General features: G+C 39.6%; 1 long non-coding RNA gene across 1 annotated transcript in view; it reads right to left on the bottom strand.

Moving 5' to 3' along the window:
- Gm36074 overlaps positions 1 to 20,356 on the bottom strand; it is a 30,094-nt gene extending 9,738 nt beyond the window's left edge. The window contains exons 1-3 of the long non-coding RNA XR_382036.2: positions 20,131 to 20,356; positions 8,968 to 9,052; positions 3,814 to 3,893 (exon numbers count right to left, since the gene is read on the bottom strand). This is a non-coding gene — a long non-coding RNA (predicted gene, 36074). The remainder of the gene's footprint in view (positions 1 to 3,813; positions 3,894 to 8,967; positions 9,053 to 20,130) is intronic.
- Positions 20,357 to 21,043: the final 687 nt, after the last annotated feature.

Below are 21,043 nucleotides of genomic sequence, written 5' to 3'. Positions count from 1 at the left end.
CTGTGTTGAGCTCCTGATTTTTTTGTCTGATGCTTCAAAAGGTGCAGACACGGTGAGGATACAAACACTGATATCTATTCAGGGAGATGTGTGAGTATTAGATTCGTGTTCATTCAGCAGATTCATAGTCATATGAGTTATGGTACAAGTATAACCTCCAAGATTCTCAGGTTTGGAGCTACAGAAAGAAAAGATTTCAGGCTGTAGAAACGCATACGTTACAATTATGCTGGAATCTACATTAACCTAAGGAAAAAACAAGATGCACATGCATATGCACATATATGCACAAAACCCCTAAGTACAGGCATTGACAAGGTTCATATGTATACACATAAATGCAGGTTTACACATGGACAGGAGCATTTATACAAATGTGTACTTACTCTCAACACTGATGCACCCATGCTCTCTCACACAGAAACATACATATATGCATACATGCATGCATATACACAAAGGTAGGTTAGTACTAAAATTATCACTTCCAAGTGGCTAACAAAAAATACTAATGTATGTATTAATTAGTTCACTCATGTGTGTTGTATTTTTATGTTCAGTCAAGAGATCAAATATTCATATGATATTGTTATGTATAAATAGTACGTATGTATATATGGATGAATTCATATTTAATATGTGTATTGCCTCTTGTTAAAATTGAATATTTAAAAATAAGTTCATTCGACTTCCTTATTATTCTGAAAAAAAATGTGATTAATAACTAAGTCACCAAATATTCTTTGAGTTGTTGAATTTAACAAGATGTAGTTTATTATGTTTGTAATTAAATTATTTTTGTGGAAACTTAAAAAATATAGACATTTTCTCAGTGTGTTCCTAGATAGTAAACCCTTTTAACCTTTCATTTAAAATCATTTTATTACATACCAATTAGAAATGATGAGTTTCATTGTGACATTTTCATTCATATAGATAATATACTTGATCATATTCACTCCTGTGATTACTCTCTTTTAACCCCTTTGACTCCTACTGGCCCCTGTTATTTCCCCAACTAGTTCCAAAGAGCTTTAATGTCTATTTCTTTTACATTGTGAGTCACATTAGGACTGCTTACAGGAGCATGGGAGAGATGGTAACAGGAACAATGGCACCTTAGCATTGTCTGTCCCTCCCCTAGCTTCTATTAAGTCCCTGTAAGTCCTGTAAGTGTTGGAGCATGGAAACCTTCCTTACTCGATGACAGAATGCTTGTGGGTTGGTAGGCCAGCCTTGTACAGACATCCTTAGTTGCCTTGAGTTCAAAAGTTCTCTTTTATTAATGGGGTTTCTTTGTGTGTGTGTGTGTGTGTGTGTGTGTGTGTGTGTGTGTGTGTGAGTGTGTGTGTCTTTTGGATTTTTATTTGTTGATTTTTTGTTTTTTTATGGGGGTGGGTTGGTTTGTTTTAAATAGTTTGTATTTGATTTGTGTGTGTTTAGTTTGTTTGCTGCTTTGTTTTTTAAAGAGAGTGAGAGAAAGAAAGACCATGATGATGGGTGGGTGGGGAAATTGGGAATATCTAGGAAGATTTGTGTAAGGAGCAAAATGTGATCAGAATATATTGTATGAATTTATTTTTCAGGAAGAGTGCAAAATGATATTGTTTCCTATTAGTCCATGTTCCACATCATGTCTCACCTTTCTCCAACTCTTAGATTTTTCTCTCTCCTTTCTCCACAGTTCCTACTCTCTGTCCCTTCTTCTGGAGTGTTTCCTTCTGGTGGAGGGAGTTGGCAGAGTCAGGGGATATAGATGTCTACTCTGCAGGAAGAATTGTCATTTGCTACACTAACTTATTATAGTCACACATGTGGTGGACATACATGCAAGCAGAACACTGACACACATAAAATAAAAGTAAATACATTTTACAAAAAGTTGATTTTAGCAGTGAAAGTCATATTTCCTCTTATGGAAGCTTCTGCTGTTATTTTGCTAAATAGTGGTGATGAGCCCATCAAACTAACTTCTAAATAGCCATGCCTGTATTCCTGATGACAGCTTCAGTGAAAGACGTTTCTTTTTGCACTGTGTGATAGCTACAGATACTCGGGACTCATCAATATGATGACAATTAGTGACAGTCAAATGCTCAAGCATCTTCTAAAAATCTACTTTTGCAATCATGATCGACCTTTGAAATATTTTATGTTTCTAATTTTGTCTTTCATCTCTGTTTATTCTCAGAGTTCATATATGTCTTTGTCAGTATTCTATAGCTGTGAGGAGTCACCATGGCCATGTCAACTCTTATAAAAAAGAACATTTCACTAGGGGCTTGCTTACAGTTTCAGAGACTTAGTCCATTATATCCTGTCATGGACCATAGCAGCAAGAAGGCATGTTGCTGGAAAAGTATCTGAGAACTACAACCGGATTTGCAGGCTAAGAAAGAGACTGGCCCTAGCATAAGCTTTGGAAATACTTCCTCTAACAAGGCTACATTTACTCCAACAAGGCCACTGTCTTAATCCTTGTAATCCTTCCAAACAGTCCCATTCACTGTGACCAAACATTCACATAAAGTATATGAGGCTGATTTCCATGGAAACCCACAATTCATTTGCTGTTTTTGCTTGTGTGCTTTGGTGGTACTGAGATTTTCTTTGTAGACAGAATCTCTACTGTTGGCCATTCCTTTTGATACTTGAAGAGTACGTAAACAAATGTAAGTCAACAGATCTTCACTCATGTAAACCTAATTAAAACAGACAGACTCTCTCCTTTAGTGACACAGTGGTGTTAAGCAATCTCCTGCTACATTTTCATTAAAACATGTTATTTTCCTAAGTCTGTTCAATCTTCCACAAATCATTTCTAGAGATTTATAGACTTATAGTTCATTCCACTCTCACACTTATTGCCTGCATAATGCTTAGTTCATCTTATTGATGACGCCTCATGGGTTACCAATTAATAGGAAAGATCTTTAGACTGAAGGAACATCTCATAATTTTTACCCATAATTTTTGAAAGCTGCAAAAATACTACAGAGTCAAAAAACTTCTGCAAAGCACACACATACACACATGCTTAAACACGCCCATAGACACCAACATATAAATGCACACACATATACATTAATATACATATAGACACACAAGTAAACACACATATATACACATACAAACTCACATTTGCACATGGTTACAAACATACAAATACACACACACATGCATACATATATTGGCATGTATACAACTACACACAGATTATATACATATATATATGTGTGTGTGTGTGTGTGTGTGTGTGTACATATATAAACAAATAGGTTTATATATACAACTAAACATAAAATGAAGTGCTTAAAATTTTGTGTCTGTTTCAAATCTATATTTTACAGACTTCTGAATATTGATACATATGTTCTGTAAGCAATTTAAGTATAGCATTTTGAGAAGAATAAGATGTTTTAATGATTATAAATTTATAAAATATTGCAATGTTCTGAAATGTTCTCACACTGCATAATACATGTATTTATATTTAAATGTTTAGATTGTCATTTTGCAGCACATTGGTCAATGTAAATTTGTAGTACCAAGAAGTCTTTAGTAGAATATAATTCACTTTATTCTTTCAAGGAGTATTTTGTTCAAAAAGTCACCATTATGTCCCTGTGAAGTATTTTCTAAAAATTGTAATGATAGAAATTTAAAAAGCAACAAAACAGAAACTTGTCTTCTTTTGAAAAAGGACCCAAGGAACTTCTATACTGTATGGGAGGATATGTCCTAATTTACTTCCTGTTGCCATAGTAAAATATCCTGACAAAGGCAACTTCAGACAGAAAGGGTTTGTTCTACCTGCCAGTTCACAGTTCCAGGTTACAATCCATGGTGATGGGAAGTCACAGCAGCAGCTTGCAGCAATCAGATGCATTGCCCTATGTCAGAACAGAAAACATGAACACATGTATGCATGTGTGCTAGCCAAGCACCCTCTCTCCTTTCCCTTTAGTCTAGAGCCCTGCCCATAAAATGGCACTGCCTGCCTTCAGAGAAAGTCTGCCCACCTCAGCTAATATATTTCTCCACAGAAATGCCCAATTCCAACCTAATCTAGATAATTCCTAATTATAACTTCCTTTCCAGGTGATCCTAGACTGCGTGATAATTAAAAGTCATATACGAGCATCTGCTAGCCTTCCTAATGTGGCTTTAATAGATGCTCTTTCTTCTATACAATTCACCCACATGAACTATATAATCTACATGCATTTGACTATATTATGTAAATGTAAGCTGAGCCCCAGAAAACATGTAAAGGTTGATGCAATAGAACAACATTGTACTTCTGAAGTCACTCGTAATCAACATCTGTATGGAAACAGGAGAATCTCCAGAAGTACACCAGCCATCTCATGTGGGACATGAGGAACCAAAAAAAGATCTCATCACAGAAGAAGATGGAAAAAGGAACACCACCCAAAGCTGTCTTCTTACCTCTACACACAAAAGACAGCTTCTTCACTAACACAGACACTCACACACTCACTCACACGAGAGAGAAAGAGAGATTTAAAAAAAAATTGAAATGGCCATAATAGCTTTCCTCTAAAATCTGGAATACTTTTAATAATTTCCTTGGAGAAGGCAGCATTTGAATGGTTGCTTATTTATGTCATCTACTCTTTGTATAAATATGGTTTAAGATAGAAAACAATCCCAGCTCTTTGCTATTCAGTGATACAAGCAAACAAGGTTTCCTATATGTACTCAATGATACGTGGATATCAGCCCAGAAACTTAGAATACCCAAGATATAAGATAGAATTTGCTAAACACTTGACACTCAAGAAGAACGAAGACCAAAGTGTGGACACTTTGCCCCTTTTTAGAATTGGGAAAAAAACACTCATAGAAGGAGTTACAGAGACACAGTTTGGAGCTGAGACGAAAGGATGGACCATCTAGAAACTGCCATATCCAGGGATCCATCCCATAATCAGTCTCCAAACGCTGACACCATTGCATACACTAGCAAGATTTTGCTGAAAGGACCCAGATATAGCTGTCTCTTGTGATACTATGCCGGGGGCTAGCAAAAAAAGAAGTGAATGCTCACAGTCAGCTATTGGATGGATCACAGGGCCCCCAATGGAGGAACTAGAGAAAGTAACCAAGGAGCTAAAGGGATCTGCAAACCTATAAGTGGAACAACAATATGAACTACCCAGTATCCCCCAGAGCTCGTGTCTCTCGCTGCAACAGCAATGGCTTGTGCTGTAAGATCGAGAATCAACAAATGGGACCTCATAAAAGTGCAAAGCTTCTGCAAGGCAAAAGACACTGTAAATAAGGCAAAAAGGCCACCAACAGATTGGGAAAGGATCTTTACCTATCCTAAATCAGATAGGGGACTAATATCCAATATATATGAAGAACTCAAGAAGGTGGACTCCAGAAAACCAAATAACCCCAGGGATCAATCCCATAATTAGGTTCCAAACGCTGACACCATTGCATACACTAGCAAGATTTTGCTGAAAGGACCCAGATATAGCTGTCTCTTGTGAGACTATGCCGGGGCCTAGCAAACACAGAAGTGGATGCTCACAGTCAGCTATTGGATGGGTCACATGGCCCCCAATGGAGGAGCTAGAGAAAGTACCCAAAGAGCTAAAGGGAACTGCAACCTTATAGGTGGAACAACAATATGAACTAACCAGTACCCCAGAGCTCTTGTCTCTAGCTGCATATGTATCAAAAGATAGCCTAGTCAGCCATCACTGGAAAGAGAGACCCTTTGGACTTGCAAACTTTATATGCCCCTTACAGGGGAACGCCAGGGCCAAAAAGGGGAAGTTGGTAGGTAGGGAATTGGGGGAGTGGGTATGGGGGACTTTTGGGATAGCATTGGAAATGTAAACAAGGAAAATACCTAATAAAATAAAAGAGAAAAGAATGGGGCTCAGAGCTAAACAAAGAATTCTCACCTGAGGAATACCGAATGGCTGAGAAGCATCTGAAAAAATGTTCAACATCCTTAATAATCAGGAAAATGCAAATCAAAACAACCCTGAGATTCCACCTCACACCAGTCAGAATGGCTAAGATCAAAAACTCAGGTGACAGCAGATGCTGGTGAGGATGTGGAGAAAGAGGAACACTCCTCCACTGTTGGTGGGATTGCAAGCTTGTACAACCACTCTGGAAATCAGTCTGGCGGTTCCTCAGAAAATTGGACATAGTACTACCAGAGGATCCTGCAATACCTCTCCTGGGCATATATCCAGAAGATGTTCCAACCGGTAAGAAGGACACATGCTCCACTATGTTCACAGCAGCCTTATTTATAATAGCCAGAAGCTGGAAAGAACCCAGATGCCCCTCAACAGAGGAATGGATACAGAAAATGTGGTACATTTATACAATGGAGTACTACTCAGCTATTAAAAAGAATGAATTTATGAAATTCCTAGGCAAATGGATGGACCTGGAGGGCATCATCCTGAGTGAGGTGACCCAATCACAAAAGAACTCACACAATATGTACTCACTGAAAAGTGGATATTAGCCCAAAACTTAGTATACCTGAGATATAAGATACAATTTGCAAAACACATGAAACTCAAGAACAACGAAGACCAAAGTGTGGACACTGTGCCCCTTCTTAGAATTGGGAACAAAACACCCATGGAAGGAGTTACAGAGACAAGGTTTGGAGCTGTGACGAAAGGATGGACCATCTAGAGACTGCCATATCCGGGGATCCATCCCATAATCAGCTTCCAAACGCTGACACCATTGCATACACTAGCAAGATTTTGCTGAAAGGACCCAGATATAGCTCTCTCTTGTGAGACTATGCTGGGGCCTAGCAAACACAGAAGCGGATGCTCACAGTCAGCTATTGGATGGACCACAGGGCCCCCAGTGGAGGAGCTAGAGAAAGTAACCAAGGAGCTAAAGGGATCTGCAATCCTATAGGTGGAACAACAATATGAACTAACCAGTACCCCCTGAGCTCGTGTCTCTAGCTGCATATGTATCAGAAGATGGCCTAGTCAGCTATCAGTGGAAAGATAGGCCCATTGGTTGTGCAAACTTTATATGTCTCAGTACAGGGGAACACCAGGGCCAAGAAGTGAGAGTGGGTGGGTAGGGAAGTGGGTGGGTTACTTTTGGGATAGCATTGGAAATGTAAATGAAATAAGTACCTAAAAACAAAACAAAACAAAACAAAACAAAACAAAAACAAAAACAAAACAAAACAAAACAAGAAAAACAAAAAAAACAAGGTTTCCCAAAGAGAGACGGGTGATGGGTGTGGCATTTGCTGCCACAGTCAAAGGTGCTGTCACTTCTCTCCTTACTTCAGAGATCAGTTTGCAATGCTCTTTGGCTCTGGACAACACCCCAGCACCCCTACAGTTAGTTTTTGCCCAGTGGGCAGTGAAACGACCTTGGCTTTGTGCAATCAGCTCTGATTATTCTAGCTCCATTGACACTGCAGACCATTAGGGTGGAAGCCTCTCAGAAATTAAAGAAAAGCGGGAAATGCGGCCGGAGAATTTTGTAATGCATAGTAAATATTCGAACCGTTTATTTCTTTCTTATCACCCTGCCCAATTACCAGAGCAGATGGAAGGAGGAAAAATTAATTGAATGGAAATTCAGAATAAATGGAATGTTTTGAAAAACTTCAGTGAAGTAGCAATGATGAATATGTTGATTCAGTGGCAATACAGGGCCCTAGAGAGTAAGACACTGTGAGTTTTATGCAATTAATAATTTGAGTTCTGAGAGTTTGTAGCTTTTATCACTGACCTTTGACCTGCAGAGAACAATACCCCTATAGCAGAGATTCTACTTACATGAAGTCAAGTAGGCATCTTGCTTGGAGCAGAACATAGCTATATCCAAGCCATATACCTCTCCTCTTTTCTCCTCTCATCTCCTCTCCGCTCCTCTTCTCTTCTTTCCCATCTTTTCCCTCCCCTTTTTCTTTCCCTCCACTCCCCTCCTCTCCTCTCCCTGCCTCGTTGTCCTACCTTTCCACTTATGCCCCGCCTCTCCCCTCTCTTTTTGCCCTCCTCCTCTCCCACCTCCTCTACTGCTTTTCCCCTCCTCTTCATCTGTCTACTGTCTGTCATCTGTCTACTCTTTTTTTCTATTCATTTGTAGATAAATATATGCACCTTCAATTATATGCATTGACCTCTGTTGTTTGAAATGTAAACAGGAGTAGACATAAATTTATATCTATATTTATATACATGTGCATGCAAGGATATACATAATATGGTCTATTAAAATAGTTAGATGGTGAGTTTCCTAAACATGTATATACCAGAAAAGTGTGAACTCCAGCAAAATCAGACCCACTATTAGTATCAAAGAAAACTCACTATGTTACTACAACTCAACCAATAATAACTAAGTTGAGACTTGAGCCTGTATATTTGACGCAGGTTTCAGGTAGAGGGAGATATAGTGCTACATTATAATAGATCCACCTTTCATGCATAGCTCCATGGTTTTCTTGTCTGCCATTTGGTACAGATGCTTCTCTAGGGCAGACTATTCTCCCCTTAGTGTGAGGCTTGTACTCTCCTTAGCTTTCAACAGGCGAGCTGGGCCCCTTCCATCTCCAAATCCAGTAGCAAAGGAGCATAGCTATCAATGTGCTCCCAGCTTCTTAAGTGAGAGCTGGGCATACCAAAAACATTCTTTAAGAGAACCATATCTTGATTGTTTCTCTCTTTCCTTTCTCTCTAGTCCATTAGCTCTTTCTGTTTTCACCTTCACTTCAAGTGTCAGATCATCAAAACACACACACACACACACACACACACACACACACATACACATCTATGTATGTATGTATGTATGTATGTATGTATGTTTGTATGTATGTGTAAGTTCCAGGACCCTTCTGTGACAAAAATCTAGCATTTTTGATAATTGGAGTTTTGATATACAAGTGTCTTATTAATATACTTATTAAATACCTACTTTGGAAGGTTTCTTCTTATTGTCTTGAAGGTAAGAAAGAAGAATATACTTGATCTCTTGGACACATGAAGAGCTGTGATTCTTCCTATCAGGATACAGAGCATATCATGATTCATTTCTCGAATCACACTTTTATTTACACATATTATACTACTATTCAAACATCAATATGTTAATATATTAATAGCTAAAAATATAAATTATATTCATATCTCAGCTTTACTTAGGAGATATGTTTAGAATTTCCAGGCATCTGAGTTTTGTTCTTATGGGTCACTTTCTAGTGTTGAGCCACTCCTGGAGTCTTTTATAACTACCTGTGTGCCCATGTCTGTCCCCAGGCCATGGTCTTCTGTGTTTGCTTTTTACATGCTCATAAAATCTATTTCATTGTATCAAGAACAACATATCCACAAAGACACTTGGCCTAAACTGGACATTAGAAAGAGCTGGTACTGGAGTTATGGCTTGGTTATAGGCTAGCCTCACAACCAAAGAGAAAGAGTTGGATTCAACTATCACACAGAGACATATTTGGACGTCAGACTTCATTCCACTGGGTCTTCATTAGAAATGCAGAATTCTGGTGGTGTCTGAGAGAAACTCAAATGGATAAATAACATGCATAGCAAACATAGACTTTATCAGTTTCTAGAAACTCCTTTAGTTAAGTGTAGAAAACACTTTAAAATGTTTAGCCTACTGTACATTAAGGGTTTATACAAAATACACCACAATAATGTAATCTACTGAATGGACTGGATTAAAAGGTGATCCTTGATATACCATTGAAAATATTGTGAAAATATGACTTTCTTGCTCTTTTTCTCCACCCAGTTCCTAATTAAGTGTTCATTATACAAACTACCAAACTGTCTTACCTCTTTTAATTCTCCTACTTAATGTGCACTAATGACATACAAATTAGCACAGAAACACTAGACATTGCTTATCATTTCCGACATTTTTTATTTAATAATAGTTATAGAATTATCTTGTTATTTAGGTTTTGCTTTCTTCATGTATACATCCACATGCGCATGCACACACACACGCACACACACACGCACACACACACACACACACACACACACACTTCAAATAGAAACCATTACTCTCTCCATTGTTACAGTGATTCTAAAAGAAAGATATGGGAGGTGCAGCCTTGAAAACTTGTGTGTAAGGAGAAGGGGACATCTCTATATTATTTGGGTTTTCTGTCAGTGGAAGAGTTCCTTAATGAACAACTCACAAACAAAATGTATTTATTTGGGTTCCCAATTCCATAAATGTCATTCATAGTTAGTTGTACCCATGAAATTCAACCAAAACCTCATGCAGGGAAAGCATGAGGCAGAGGACATCCATTCACATTGTGGCAGTAAGGAAACAGAAGATAAGATTGGGACCAGGCTGGACCAAACTCCCGAAATGCTTCCATGTTTCTACTGCCCTATTTCTACCAGTTAGGCTCCACCCCCCCCCAATTGCTCCATAGTCTCCCCAAATTCCCAAACCAGTTACATATATTCAAGGCATGAACCTGTAGAGGAAATTTCAGACTATAGCAGTTTGTTTGTTTGATTGATTGATTGATTGATTGATTGATTGATTGATTGCAGTGCATCCAGGCACAAAGGAGGAATGAGACATGTCCTATGTTATTTAACATTGGTTTCAATATGGTTTTTAAATGTTTATTACTATTATAATGATAACAATGGTCATAACTAAGAGAAAGGTTTTCTCATAATCCACTAGAAAGCAGGAAAGTTAAAAGTTAAATCATCTATTGTAGGATAGAAGTGACAGCCAGAGAACTGAGGAAATGAAGATGGTCTCTCAGTCACTGGGAATCGGGATGGTGTTCTAAGCTGCATTCTCAGGCATGTGTATACATGTATACATGATGTGGTATACAACATCACTCTGCTATGGTCTCCTCTCTTATTTGGTCTTCCCATTTTAAGATGGTTTCTGGTTTTAAAGATGTTACAAAAAATATATTTCACAAAAGAACTTTGAAAATGAAACAAAGCTATGTCATTTGAGAAATACTCACAAATAGAATGAGCTATTTTGTTATTGGATATGTGAATATTTGAGGCCATATCTTACATATGAGACTAATTCATGCTACTAATCATATGTCTTCTAATCTTCCCACAGGTAAGCTTGCACCTGGATAGACCGCTCTTTCAGCTCATCAGTCAGACTAATTTTTAACTAGTCACGAGAATAAAATGAGCTTAACTCAAATTCTCTATAATATTAGATACAAAGTTAATTGTGTCTAGTATCTTTTGTGCTACAGTGTTAAAATCTTGCACTTACACAATGGAAAAAATATTTTTCTTCCATGATATAAAAAAGGGGCCATGGAACCATAAATACTGGAAAATAAAATCAGCACATTTCTCTATTTGGAAATACAAATTTCAATGGACATCTTGTTATGTAATTTGTCAGCATGAGATTTACTTTACTATGAAGAGAAAAGTAGGCTATGTTCAAATAATGAGACTTCTTAAAATAAAGAGTTGAATCATTCTGCAAGACTTAGAATACATTTCCTTTCTTGTTTATGATAAGAACATTGGCTCTATATTACACATTTTTCACTTTCTTCTATTTTATGACCCTAAACTAACTTAGCAAAACATATTTTCTTTCATTTAGTACAACTATATTTTAAGTATCATCCTCTTTATTTTGACTAATTTAGGCATGCTAAAGGACTTTATAAAGAATGAAAAGCTTAAGCGACTTTGGAATGGATTGCTCAATGCCTACAGTTTGGTCCCTATGTGTAGTTATCTGATACAACAGTAACTCCCTATAGTCTCCAGGGGAACAGAATGAGGTCATCCTCTTAATCCATCTCTGTACCTTTGTAACTATTAAAGAATTTCCTCAAAGATGGTATCATTAAAAATACAAAAATCAGTACCAACTGCATGAACTGCATACATTGATGCAGACACCAGGTTGAGTTTGTGACTTAAGAGATATGTGAAAGTTTGTCTAGTTGTGCTGGAGGCTTCTGGTATCTGCTCAGCAGAATTTCTGGGAACTTTGCTTACTTTTCATCAGTGAGGATCTTTCTATACTTAAGAAGACACCCTTTTTGTCATACAGCTCCAATGTGTTTTTGAGGTTCTGATACTTTTATTATGTTCTTTATATCAGATTAAACGTAGGAAATTAGTATTAGAAGAATTTTTCACACAATTCCCAGCAAAATCTTAACAAATTCATGGCCAGACCCCATTGAACTAAGGCCATTCCTATAGGCAAAGCCACTCATAAACAATAGAAGAATAAATAAGTAAAGTCATGATTTCTTGAACACAGAATGAGCAAGTCTATAGAACTGCGATGCAAGGTTATGATACTTTCTTTCAATATGATGTTAAGTGCAAACTTTCCATTAACTAAAGTTTCAAAATGCTTAGTTACTATAGCATGCTTAGGAATGAATGAAATGTCATAATGCTTCTCTTATTTGGGTAAAAGGCAAAAAATGTTTTAGAGCAGAGATATTTAAGGTGTTGAATTGGTAAAGATTGCTAAGATAATCTACCATTATATTAAGGTCTATTAAAATACAATTAAAATAATCCATCACATAGATCAACAGCTTTAAAATATTTCATTGATCTATTAAATTCTTTGAAAAACACATTCAAGTAAATGAAAGATATTTCTAATTTATATCAATGAGAAATGGAGTGGCAGCAGACCTTTGTGAAAAGAACAGAGTTAAGGCAAAACAAAAACAAAAATCCAAAAAAACAAAAGGAAACAGAGCAAAAGCAAAACTTTCAAAATCCTGTGGCATTTTAAGCATTTTTAATCCAGAAATCCTGAATTGAAAAAAATTAAATGAGTGTTTAAAACTTTAGCCATGATGCTGACTGACAGCTGCTCCATATATATCTTTATAAAGTGCTTTATAAAAGCACTTTATAATTGCTAAAGTGTTTCCCTCAAATTCATGTATAACGTTTGCATTTTTTGTTTGTATGATTCTTTGAAAACTGAATACCATGCCCAAGTATAAAAACCTGAAAGCAATAAACCATCTGAATAATTCCACAATTGGATTAGGAAAATGATAACAAAATATAACTATGATTATAACAAAATATGAGTTTATTATTTTTCATGCACTTTGATTCTATTTGGTATTCTATTGCTAAGGATCAGAAAATCAGCCAATGTCCTGTGCTGAATATTATGTTCTATCAGAAAATACTATGATTATCTTCTATCCTGTCAGTACTTTTCTCTCACTGTTCATGGGAATTCACTTACTGTGCTTTTCCAAATAAAATGCTCTCCTTACTGATATTACTGTTGGAAATTCATTAGCCCCTCCTTTCCCCTCCTTTTTGAAAGCAATTCCTAGGATCTGAATTATTCTTAGCCAATAATTCATGAGCTCCTGTGACATGAGTAAAAGGCTGTGGACATAGATGTTTCTGCTTCCATTACTGATCACACAGACTCTAAACATTTAGACCAAGGGTGCCTTTTGTGGGATTCAAAATATTCATTTTTAATTTCTTGTTTTTCAAAACTTACTTGATCCTGTCTGTGAGAAGCCAAATGAAGAAAACAAATTAATCAGGGCTGAAAGATAACTCAGTTGGTTTGTTTGATTGCTCTAGAAGGCCTGTGATGGGTTGCATAAACCAAATACCGAAAACCAGGGGTGGTGATGCATGCAATCTGAGTACTGGGAAGCAGAGACAAGCTGATCCTTGGGATTAATTAGCCAGTGACCAGTGACCATAGCTGAACCTCCTAGCTTCAGGTCTCAGTCAGAGACACTCTCAGAAGAGAAAGTGGTTGATGTATTGAGGGATGAGGCTCTAAGTGGGACTCTAGACTCCATATGGTCCATGTATATACATGTACAAGTGCACACCTACATGGATATAGATTATGCACCACACCGATACATACACATACACATACACATACACTCCCCATGCAAATACACATGAGCATACACATACTAATACAAACATAACACACAAACACACATGTATACACATATACACACACATACTAACATATATACTCTAACACACTTTCCACACCCCAGCCAAACACACAGGTACATACTACATGTACAGCACATGTACAGACACCACATATTCTCCCCCATACACATCATAATCATACAAGCACATAAGCACAGACAAGTACCATGTATTACACAACACACACATACACAAACACATGCACACACACACACACATACACACACACACCCACACACCACATATAAACATATGCACTAACAGCTGAACCTTCATGAAGCCATTTTTCTGAAACTCTTCTGGTCTACACACAAGTGATTAGTCAACAGAAACTAACCCTTCCCAATCATTTGTTTTTTCTTTTCCCTAAAAATAAAATTAGATACATGTTTATGAGCTTCTGAACAGGATTATTTTATGACAGTTTTGGCCTCGTTAACATATTGATCCAGCTTATGTGTTCAGTTTATTTTGAAAATTGTCATTGATCAGATAGTTTATTCAGCAGTTCAAATAACTTTTAGAGAAAAGAATCCTGATTATTTCCTAAGATGTGTTGTTCATTCTTTTTCATATAAGTGCTCTGAGTCTGTGTCCATCGACTACCCAATCAGGTGAGAAATATAGGTTTACATCTTACATGGATATTCCAGCACCTTTTAGTATTAGAGATTTAGATAAGAAACACTTACTCTGTGGAATGTACTTTCTAATTCTGTCCTAACACACTCAGTGATGGTCCTTAAGGTGTGAATGTAATAATATCACAACACTTACTATTGATCTGTAAATGAGCAACATAATATGCATTAATGATTTTCCCATTTCCATTCTCTGTTAAAACAATGCTGCTATATTAGAAAGTCTCTTGAATGGATGGTAGGTGAGGACATAAATTGAATCCATTTGCATTTACATATTTATCTAGTCCAGATTTTTCTTTTTTTTTTTTTCCATGCAAATCCAAGAGGAATTTATTGTTCCAGTGCACTGGGGTCATCCCAGACCTGAAGGAGAGGCAGTGACCCTGTGCAGCTCCTTCAATGAGCTTTTTGTACAGTCTTCAGAGCAGCAGCCATTAGGCACAAAGTGATTGGCAGAAGAGTGTGACTTTTTAAACTGATTGGTCTTTAGGGAGTGAGGTGGCGAGGATTTCCTTTGTCTGAAGGTGGACAATGGTCTGTCCTTTGGAATGTGTCCCCACCTGCAGGTCAGTTCCTGCCCTGTGATCTGAGGAATGTTAATTAGCCTCTCCCTTCCGGAGGGGCAAGTGTTCCATGACTTTCCTAAAGTTCCTGAGCTGACCTTTTCACCCTCCCCCCTTTCCTTTGTATATGCTTCAATCTTGAAGCTATTGTGGATAGTTATGAGCTCATATCCCTGGTCCTCTATACTTAGCTCTTGATATCTTTGTCTGAGGGCCATCAACTGTACTGCATCTGTGCAAGTTTTAATAAAAGCAACTAAGCAATTTAGGATGTAAGGGCCAAAGGTCAGAAGCAGGAGCAAAATGAACAGGGGTCCTAACAATGCAGAAATCAAGGTAGTAAACCAGGGAGAACTGTTAAACCAAGACTCAAACCACCCCTGACTCGGTTCCCTCGCTCTCTTCCACTTGGCTAACCCTTCTCTCACCTTAGCCATTGAATCTTTAACTACACCTAGAATGGTCTCCAGTATGTGCTTCTCAATGTTTCACACCCTCAGGCAGCATAGAAAAAAAATGGTTGGCCCCCTAACACTGATGGGCCTGCTACTGCCTTCTCCCATCTCAGGGACACATATATATGGGGGTTGTCTCAGGACCCTTTTCAGTTTGGGTGTCCGGACCCTAAGGCCACCCTCCAAGGCCACTTCTGGGACACAGTTTAGGTTTACAAGTCCCTCATCCCCCACATTCAGGCAATCCCTCTCCCTGTGTCTCCAGGGCAGTGACACCTACTCCAGAAGTCAAGGCCCACTGCTAAATCACAGAGATCAAAGACAGGGTCCAGCCACCAGATACAATGAGGGTAGTGGACCAAGCCACATCAACAGTGGCTGAGAGCTCCTGCCAAGTCACCCTGGTAGGGTTGTGTGGGCTGCTGAGGCTCAGCACCAGAAGATACAGTATAGATGTCTCGTGGTTTCTCTGACCTTGCAGAAGCGGGTTGTTTGGGTGTCTGGCTACTATCTAGTTCGCATCAAGTATAGGTGCTGATGTGATATAAACCCAAGCACTTATTCTATCTGCCCTAATGGAGGTTGGGGTGGTCAGCAACACCAGGAATGGCCCTCTCTACTCTGCTTCCAAGTGTTCAGCACAATGTCTCTTAACATATATCCAATCTCCAACTTGGAACTTGGATGGAAACTCTGGGGTACCTGCATAATACAGGACACTAAGTTTAGGTCTCAATTCCAGGTGGCTGATCTGGAAAGCCTGCAATCAAGCCATAAGATCCTTGTCAGCCAGAAAAGTCACTTTGAAGGGGATCAAGAGCCGGGGTCAAGGGAGTGGGTGTCACATGTACTATTTCAAAAGGGGTTAGGTTAAAATGGTAGGGGGTGTTCAGGGCCAAGGGGAAAGGAACCAACCATTCTGAGCCAGTCTCCAAGGTTAATTTATTCAAGGTCTCTTGTAGGGATTCTGTTTATTTACTTTGCCTGCCCTGAGCTCTGGGGACAGTACCATGGAGCTTCCAATTAGCTCCCAAATATCTCTGCCAATCCCTGACTTACCTTAAGAGACAAAAGCAAGACCATTGTCCAATCCAATTACCTTGGGCACTCCAAAGCTCTGGATAACTTTCTTCTAATATCTTCTTAGCTACCATGATAGCTGTTTCCTGCTTAGTGGGTAATGTCTCAACCCATCCAGGGAAAACATCTACAAACACTAGAAGGTATTTGTAACCATATTTTCCTGGTGTAACTTCTGTAAAATCGACCTACCAATAAACTCCAGGTTCTTCTCTCCTAGCTCTTTTGCCCTGTTTACTCTTGGCTGGATAAGTATTTACTTGCCTGCATTCCTTACACTATTCTACTATCTTTCTGGACCAGAACCCAAGGTCTATTACAGATACTTTAGGTCCCTTAACTGCTTAGACAAGCTTTTTATCCCCTAAATGAGTCCATCCATGCCTTTGGCCTAGTAAGCCTTTTGCTTGCTTTCTGGGAAGTATAATTCTCCCTTCTTGTGTGTGCCATTGTCCAACCTTCTCTTTGTAATAGTTGGTAGGGTGGCTAGCAATCTGAGTCCTTTCTTCTTCTATATATTTTAAGTGAAGCTATCCCTTAGCCCAGTCCCATTCCCCAGCAGGTGTTTCTTGCAGGCTAGTAATTGGGGTAGGCTCCTGTAGAGTCACTTGATCTGTCTGGTTATTGTCCAGGGCCACTGACTCTCTTCTGACCTCCTGGACAGTGAATAATACTCACAGTTGCCAGCTTCATTAAGGCATCCAAAGGGTCCAAGATTTCCTGTTTGTTTCTTCTGATGTAAGCAGTCCTCTCTCTTGGCATATAGCCCTGTGGATGGGGGCTATGGCAAAGGCATACCTGCTATCCACCTGCATGGTTTATTTTGGTGGCTCCAAGTCCCAGTGGGTAGAGGTGCCAGGGGTAGAGATTCATCCCAGATGACATTTGTGTCATCCACCACTAGCCTCTGAAGCTTTTTCCCAATATTTCTACTAGCTTGGTCAATAAAAGTCATAGTTACAATAGCTTTGTGCTCCTTGCTGCTGGGATCATAGGGTGTATACTGACAGAATATCTCCATGAGTCACTATAGAAAGGCAACAGACAACTCTGATCCTTGTCTAACCTCATGTACCTTGGTCAAATTTGTGAGTTGTCATGTGGCCCACTTGAGACCTGCCAATGGAGCCTGGCAGTAGACATTCAGGTGCCCCTTACCTTCTGCCTTATTAAAGTCCCAGTCAAGTCTAGTCAGGGGAAGTCCACTGTCAACGACAGCCTGGTCAGTTTGTGGCACCCTATGTCTGAGGGGGCCTTTTTTCTGGCTTCCTGCATTATCCTCTCTCACTCTTTGGTCATGAAGGGCACTCTCTTGAGTTATTGGATATCATCTCAGATAGACTGATGAGTAAATAAAGGTCTCACGGATATTAATTGGCCCCCTGGGTTATCCAAAGTGGGTTAGGAGTTGGGCTTTCCAATTGTTCAAGTCAGCCAAAGAGAAAGACCAATACTGCATAGCCCAATTGCCCTTTTCTAGAGGCTCATATGCCCTCTATGGGAGATCCACCATGGTATCAGAGGAGGTGACTCTTAGACTTTGGGTCCCCATGGTGGGACCAGGAAGTTCGGGATCTCCTGTGGCTTCTCTCCCCAGTAAATGGGGGTGCAATGGTCCTGGCCCCATATAGGCTGAGGATGTCAGAGCCAGTGCTGGCACTGGCAGGGCCATGGGGGCAAGGATATGGGAAAATGTAGGTAGACGGTCTTAGAGCAATGTGCCCACTGTTGAAGGATCATGAAGGATTGACTTCTTCTCAGGTCCAAATTCCTCCTCCCGTGTTTCCTATTTCCTGATGGCCAGAACCTGTGCAATGGGTCTTGGGGAAAGAAAGGCTTTTATCATGAACGAGGTGAGCTCCTCCACAAGATTCTTCCAGGTAACTATATAGGGCACTTGTTCTAGATGCCCGAGGAATCCTGCTCTAAAGACTTTTTCTTCTATTGCTTTGATCATCTCCACGTTGAAGGTCCCTATTATTGGCAACTCTCCTTTGAAGGTGGGCTATTTGGAGAAACAGAGAGTAACTAACTCGTTTTTCAGTCTGTCCAATATTCAAAAAATGTCGTCAGTCTAAGTCCAAGAACATAGAATGAGATACCAACAAACACAGAGAAAACCAATCACCACACAGACAGCTCAACCCTGCCATGGGCAGGCATCCAGGTCTGAGAACACAGAGAAAGACAATAAACACAGTTCGCCCCTTCCATGGACCCAGTTATAGACACCAGGTGCCTCTGCTCATATGGCAGGAGCCAGATAAACCAGGTTATAACAAGACTTGGCTCCAGTCGATATTGTCTTGCCATTTCTAGAAGGAGTAGACCCTTCCCAGCTCCCTCCAGGGGGTGCTGAAGTGTCCTTCAGTCCCGCCCCCCCACCCGCGTGCCCTCTCCCCCCCCCCCACCCCCAGTCACTACATTAAGGCATGTCTGCCCATTGTCCTTAACCAAACTGCACCAGACACCATAGGCTCTCTGAGCCTCTCAAAGCTTGCAAACAAAAGTTCAAAAAGATTTACAGACTCAGACTTTGATGAACAGCAAGACAAACAGGAACCACAGTAAAGGCCCAAGACCTCGGATTCACCACTCCAGTGTGTTCCCACAAAGATTCCTGGCCAATGCACCAAAAGAATCCGAGGAGCCTTAGCTTACCAGGGACCCATTGAGTAAATCATGTGTAGCCAGAATCGATGCAAAAAGCAAGAGGAATTTATTGTTCCTGTGCACTGGGGTCATCCTAGACAGACCCAAAGGAGAGGCAGCGACCCAGATTTTTCAATGAAGCATCCAACCCTGAAGGTACCCAGAGGTTTGTGTCTTTCTGAGTGTCAAAAATTTAGAAAACATACCTCAACAGCTAAGTGAAACTTGGATACTTCCCTCACTAGAAATATTAAAAAGTTAAGTATGTTTTACAGTGATACTATAATCTGTAAGTGATGTGTATCAAATCATGATCCTAAATAGATATATGCCTTTGCCCTGACACTCAGCCACAGTATATGTGAGTTTATTGTAAGTATTTTGAGACTCGAAGGCCTATGGCATCATCCTGATTACTCAGATGACAGCGAGCCACAAGTGTATTTACAGGAAACACTAAACGAAACAAAAACATGAATACCAAAGGGGAAGGAAAATAGCCATGGTAGCTGATAGAAGTTAAAAACCAAAGCCATGGGGCTACCTAAGACTAGAAGAAGAAAGAGTCTTTTTTTGTTTCCCCTAGGAGATCCTTGGGAGTATGGAATCTAAGAGTGAGGATGTGATATTGTGCCTCTCCAGCAAGGCTACATATGTGAAATGCCTCCCTTTCCAATAAGGATGAGAAACATTGTCCTTCCAGTTTGTGCTGGCTTACCTTGGGCTCAAACTCTGCAGCCAGTCTCACAGCTCCCATAGGAGGCTCCTCTCCCAGGTGCTCTAGCACACCCAGGATATTAGGTTCAGGGGTGAGTAGGACACAACAACATCTGTTCCAACACCACTGGGAGTAACTAGGACCAGCAGACTCCAGGGACACAGGAATTCCACCCGATCAGTGGCTCGGGTTCCTTCTGGTCTGCACTGGATTAACTTGGCCACAAACTCTGCAGCCAGTCCCACAGAACCCAGAGGAGGCTCCACTCCCAGGCACTCTAACACAGCCAGGATCCTGGGATCCCAGGATCCCAGGAGCTTGGTTACACCAGGATATTAGGGGCCCAGAGGCATCTTTACTCCAGGAGCTCTGACACACCCAGAATCTCAGGATCACAGGATTCTGGAATCACAGGATCACAGAGACAGCTAGATTATGAGGAATTCTGACACAACCAGGATTAGAGGAAGGACAGACTCCAGTTAGATAGCAAGGGAAGGGAGCACTGGAGATATTTAGATGGCAGGAGGCAAGCATAAGAACATAAGCAACAGAAACCGAGGTTACTTGGCATCACCAGAACCCAATTTTCCCACCATAACAAGTCCTAGATACACCATCACACTGGAATAGCAAGACTTGTATCTAAAATAATTTCTCATGATGATGATAGAGGATTTTAAGGAGGAAATAGATAACTCCCTTAAAGAAATACAGGAGAACACAGGTAAAAAGGTAGAAGCCCTTAAAGAGAGCCACAAAATCCCTTAAAGAATTACAGGAAAACACATCAAACAGACAAAGAAAATGAATAAAACCATCCAAGATCTTACAAATGTAAATAGAAACAATAAAGAAATCACAAAGGGAGACAACCCTGGTGTTAGAAAATATAGGAAAGTGATCAGGAGTC

This window comes from Mus musculus, chromosome 13 (assembly GCF_000001635.26).
Source record: "Mus musculus strain C57BL/6J chromosome 13, GRCm38.p6 C57BL/6J".
NCBI classification, from domain to species: domain Eukaryota; kingdom Metazoa; phylum Chordata; class Mammalia; order Rodentia; family Muridae; genus Mus; species Mus musculus.
This window is presented reverse-complemented; position numbering and strand designations above follow the sequence as displayed.